This window comes from Microtus ochrogaster, linkage group LG1 (assembly GCF_000317375.1).
Source record: "Microtus ochrogaster isolate Prairie Vole_2 linkage group LG1, MicOch1.0, whole genome shotgun sequence".
NCBI lineage: Eukaryota > Metazoa > Chordata > Mammalia > Rodentia > Cricetidae > Microtus > Microtus ochrogaster.
Genome location: NC_022027.1, coordinates 15851192 through 15856461, shown reverse-complemented (window position 1 = coordinate 15856461; position 5270 = coordinate 15851192). Strand labels below are relative to the sequence as shown.

At 35.5% G+C, this 5270-nt stretch overlaps 1 pseudogene; it reads right to left on the bottom strand.

The window, feature by feature from the left end:
* Nucleotides 1-2152: 2152 nt before the first annotated feature.
* Nucleotides 2153-2816, bottom strand: LOC101995089 (annotated as a pseudogene).
* Between the last annotated feature and the right edge of the window lie 2454 nt (nucleotides 2817-5270).

The following is a 5270-nucleotide window of genomic DNA, read 5'->3' as shown; positions in this document are numbered from 1 at the left end:
GAAGAACATTGCACAAGCATAGAAATGACTATACCATTGAAGGGTCAAGGCTTTATGAACTCCTCATTTCTCAATAATGGAATGTTGATGGGACCAATCATGTACACTTTTCATGCAAGTAATCACAAGTACTTAAAGTTCAAGTATGCAACAGCTTCATCATGGCCTGGAAGACCACATTCTATGACACTTCACCCCTTCCTCTGGTTCTTGCATTCTTTCCTTCCTGTTTTCCAAAATGTTCCTCAAGCCTTGAGAGGGATGACATATATGTCTTGTTTAAAGTTCAGAACTCAACAGCTGTTCTCACATTTTGTCAAGTCCTGAGTATCTCCAATTACACTTCCCAGTGCAAAAGAATGCATTTTACTTAGGGTTTCTATTGCTGTGATTAAATACCATGACCATGGCAAATTTTATAAGTGAAGTATTTTATTGGGTTGCTTACAGTTCAGAAGTTCAGTCCATTATCATCATGGCAGGACAGGGTGATGTGCAGGAAGACATTGTACTGGAAAGGTATCTTGATCTGAAGGCAACAGGAAGTGGTCAGAGTGTTACACTGAGCAAAGCTTGAGCAAATGAGACCTCAAAGCCCACCCCCATAGGGACACACTTGTTTAAATGAGAACAAGGTCAAACTTTCTAATAGTGTCATTCTGTTTGGGGGTCATTTTCTTTCAAACCAACATAGGAGCTTCTTTGACAGAAGTTGGTAGCAACACAAATCTGTGGGCATAAATACAAATATGTAGAAGTCAATTTGACAGACACATTAAGCAATTTAGAAAAACAAAGCAGTATTTTCCCCATTAGCAGTTATGACCTTCCCAGCCATAGACTTTTGACATTATCATTTTTATATAGAAGACAGAAACATATTTCTTGATTACCGTATGTGACTTTGGTATGAACGTATGTAATGCGATTCTGATTTATGAACCTCAAGCAAACTAATATACTTGATGGTTAGCTCATGTGTTTCACTTCTTAGCCATTTGATTAAAAGCAGATGTCTCGGATACTGTGGGTATGTAGCTTAGTGTCAATGAAAAGGCAGAATGGTACTTGCCATGGAAAAGGGAACAGCTGTGTGTGTGTGCGAGAGATGTGAAAGAGTAGAACAAGAACATGGTGCTCACAGATAAACTTTTCCCATGCACGCTAGAGGAATTACCAACCACACCTCTTTCCACATGACTGGTCCTGATGCTAAACAAACAGAAGCTATAGTCAAGCACTGATTTTTGTTAACTGTATTTCTGCTCCATTTAAATTCCACTCTGTTCTATTTCCATAGAAATTTCCTATTTCCCTTGTCCTCTTCCCTTGCTATTCTTCTTTGCATAATTTTTTTCTTTTTTTTTAATTTAGTACAGATTTTAAAATATCTGTTCTTTTTCTAACAACACAAATGAATATAGTAAAAATGTAATCTCTTTCTCATGCCTTTTCTGGAAATGAATACTGATACACTAACAGCTTCCTTTTTGTATAAACATACAGATTTATTTTTTTCGTTAACATAAAACAGCCCATGCCTATCAAATTGCTTTTTAACTTTATTTCTAATTTACTAATGTACTTTCTCCAAGTCATTATTAGAAGGAAAGTTTTTTCTTTCTTATGCTTAGGTTTTTTATTTCTATAATAACATGCATAGAATTTGATATGCTGGTAAAATTTCACTACAAAAATTAGTAGTTTCCTTTGATAGAATACATTCCAAAAGAGGCTAAATACACTTAAAATTTAAATTTATTCTTAAAATAAAATTTGTATTTACTTATAGGCATTCAGAATGGCAACAAAACAGCTGCAATTTTGTTTTTTTACAATTACAGAGTGGTGTTCAGTTAACAAAACAACAATTATTTTCATATAAGCTGCATCAGAGACAAAGGAAGGTGAAAAACAAAATCTAAAACCAACCAAAAGCAACAACAACAACAAAAAAAACCTACCATCTCCACATATAACTAATTTGTGCTGTGCACCAACTAGAACCTGCTTTAAATTTCCATGTTCATTCACAACCTCTAGACTGTACCAGGCAATGTTAGTGCCTATTGAAAATACCACAAGGACGGGGCTATCTAAAGACACATTTGGTAGTGTGTTAACCTAAAAGAAAAAAAAGACACCGTACAGTTTAAAAAAATAAGAAGAAAGACTGTGCTAGAATCAACTTATTATCATCATCGTCTTTGTCTTCCTCGCTTTCCTTTTTCATTTTCATCCTCCTCTTCATTTTTTTGCTCTTTTCAGACGTGACCACCTCTTTTTTCGCTGCATTGGGTTTTCCTTTAGCTCTGTAAGCAGCAACATCTTTTTTGTATTTCTCCTTCAGCTTGGCAGTCTTCTTTTCGTAGGGCTGCTTGTCATCTGCAGCAGTGTTGTTGCACATCTCTCCCAGTTTCTTTGAAACATCACCAATGGATAAGCCAGGGTGTTCGTCTTTGATTTTGGGGTGATACTCAGAACAAAAAGACTGAAAGAGGCCCCTTGTGCACTGAAGTCCTTAAACTTCTTTTTTGGTCTCCTGTTTTTTTGGGGGAGGGGGTAATTGTAGGTTTTCATTTCTCTTCCATAATGAGCCTTGTCAGCCTTTGCCATGTTTTCAAATTTCCCCTTTTCTTTAACAGATGTGGTCTTCCACCTTTCCGAGCACTTCTTCAAGAACTCTGAGGAGTTGACAGAAGTATCCTGGTGTTTCTTTTTGTGTTCCTCCCTGGCAAGTTTGCACAAAAAAAATGTATATGAGGACATTTTGCATAGGAGAATCCTCTCTCCTTCTTAGAAATTCCTTTGCCCATCTTTAGTTGATTTTCCTAAGTGAGGTACAGAGTTGGCCAGTACCTGTCTGGCTGATTGTCCCTGTCTTGCCTCTAACATAATTTAAATTTAATAGATACAATAGGGTAATAATTAAGAAGGGCCAAGAAGTTTATAGACCAACTTTCCCTCCATAGAAGTATAGGAGTCTTCTCCTATATACTCCTCTCAGTAGTGGATATTATTTATGTCTTGTTTCCAATTAAACATGTGAAAATTATGTTTAATGATTTAATTTTATATGTATATGAGTTATGTGTATATGTATAAGTACAGGCCCACATGTATTTATATATACTGTTTGCAGGCCTGGTGTGCACAAAGGTTGTGGGAAGGAAATAAATCCCCTGGAACTGGAGTTAAAGAATGTTGTAAAGTGACATGTATGTGCTGGAAACCAAGTTCCACTCCTCTGCAAGAGCAGTGAGTGTTAACTATTGAGCTGGGACCGCCTGAAAATTATGTTTCACTCTAGAAACAAACATTTTTCAGTAATGAAATTCTTTATTTTTCTCTTTTATGAGTTCTTTTTTAACATTTATTTCATTGCTTATTTTGTATAATTTGCAGTTTGTTACTGACTCAGACTTTTAAGGATATTATTTTAGAACAAATGTACATTATGGTATACAAAAATGCTGAAAGAATATTTGTTACAAGAAATGCTTTTTGACCTAACCTTCAAAAACATTCCCATAGATTAACATGGATTTAGTAAAACCAATGCATCTAGGAATAAGTTTGAACATTCTAACTTGATTATGTCTCTTTCTTTTTTAAAATGTTCTGAAGAAAAGCTACAGAAATTTATAGACATACTCAGCAAAATCAGCAAAAACATTTCATAAGCCTGACACAGAAAATAGAAGACTCGAATTACTGAACCCAGAAAAGAATATTACTATACATAATACTAAAAGACAATAGTAGAGAATACTATATAGAACTGTATGTCAACAAATGTTTGGGTCTGGGTACATAGCTCAGTAATTGAGTACTTACACAATTAGTTCAAAGTTCTGTGCTCCATGCCCAGGACCTACACAAAACAAAAGAAAATACCAAATAGTATAACTTAGGCAAAGTTCATGAGTTTTTATACAGACACAAGCTACCAGTAAAAGGCATATTGTGATTACCTGCATAAAAGGTCAACATATAAGTAATTTAAGGTTCCCAGGAAGAAAAATTTTAGGACCATATGCTGAATTCTGCCCAAGTATTAGAGAACAAGTTCTGTGAATCCTCCACAAAATTAGTTGATTTGAAGAAAGCAGTATTACCAAGATCTCCGAGACAGAGCTCAAATGAACCTGCCGTCACAGAGAATCTCTATGGGCACATATTCCTAAATCCTGAACTGAGCATTTGCAGTCTTTATAAGAGCAGCAGACAGCAATGGTGATACCTATAATGAAGTGTGACCTAGCAAAATGAGGTCACTGAGCTCAAAATATCAATGAGCCCAACGATTACATTAGCAAAGCAAAGGGGAAAAAAAAAAAACACTTGATCATTTCTCTAGAGACTGAAAAAGCACCTGAAGAAATCCAGCATCCATCCACTCGTGATTAAAATTATCAGCAACGTGGGAACAAAAGGGAAATTTCTCAATGATATAAAAGGCATCTGTGAAAACTCCATAACTAGTATTATTTTTGCCCTCTAACTTGGAGAACAAAGTAAGAACATCTGTTCTCAGAACTTCTACAGAACAGTGTGCAGGAAGTTTTGACTAGGGCTATGAGGTAAGAAGTATATGGAGAAGGCACAGAGGTAGGAGACGATGAGGGGAAACTATTTCTATATACCAGTGACTTGATATTTAGAAAATAACATTAAGAAAATGACTGCCTTTACAACAGCATAAAAATTATAATGTTCATCAGCAGATATGACACAAACACAAAATGTGCACAAAATGCTATTATAAAATATTATTGAAAGAACTAATCATGGAAACAACAATATATATTTTCTACATTCAAAACATTGTAGAGATGTAGTTTCTATTTCTGCAGGGAGTAGAAAACCACTCCCACCATCCATATGAAAATGAAAAGCAAAACAACTTGGAAAGGGACAGAGAAAGCTGAACTCACCCTGTCCACTTTCAAAACTTAGGACAGTTACAGCAATCAAGACTGAAGAAAATCGGAAAATCGGCACAAGTGCCGACATAAAGATCAATAGAACAGAGCTGAGGTTCCAGAGGAAATTATTTTACTTAATGTCTAAAGAGATATTTTTTAGATGGGTTCTGTAAAAATCCGGTATCAATAAAAACTAGTAGCAAAAAGTCTTCCATCAAGTTGTGGTGGAGGAATGAGCATTTGTATGTAAAAAAATGCTAAAAATGTTTTAAACGGTTTATGACTCATGTGATCCAGGATGCTCTGTCAGATGGTAGAGTGGTCTGCAGAGACCTTTGCTAT